Below are 430 nucleotides of genomic sequence, written 5' to 3'. Positions count from 1 at the left end.
ATATGACTATTTCAACAAAGCACTTAAAAATTTGGGAGGGGTTGGAGAAGAAGTTGCAGAGCTGGCTTCCACAAAGAGGGGAGGGGGGGGAGGGAGAAAGAGGATGTATGTGAATATAAGATTTTTACTCTCAAGGAACCAAGTAATGTTGGCTGTGCGTTGGTTTTCCTTTTTATCCCCAGCTTCACTGACATAATTGTCATATAATATTGTGTCAGTTTAAGGGGTGCAATGTGTTTGTTTGATACTCATATTGTGAAGTGATTACCACAGTAAGGTTAGTTAGCACCTTCATCACTTTACATAATTGCCATTTACTTTTTGTTTATGGTGAGAACATGTATGATTTACTCTCTTGAATGGACATGTGGACATGGGTTGGGGGGAAAGGTAGAGTAAGATAAATTGAGAGAGTAACACTGACATATAT

Source organism: Bison bison, unplaced genomic scaffold (assembly GCF_000754665.1).
Source record: "Bison bison bison isolate TAMUID 2011002044 unplaced genomic scaffold, Bison_UMD1.0 scf7180017864518, whole genome shotgun sequence".
Classification (NCBI taxonomy): Eukaryota; Metazoa; Chordata; class Mammalia; order Artiodactyla; family Bovidae; genus Bison; species Bison bison.
The sequence above is the reverse complement of the archived record's forward strand: the minus strand, read 5'-3'. Positions refer to the sequence as shown.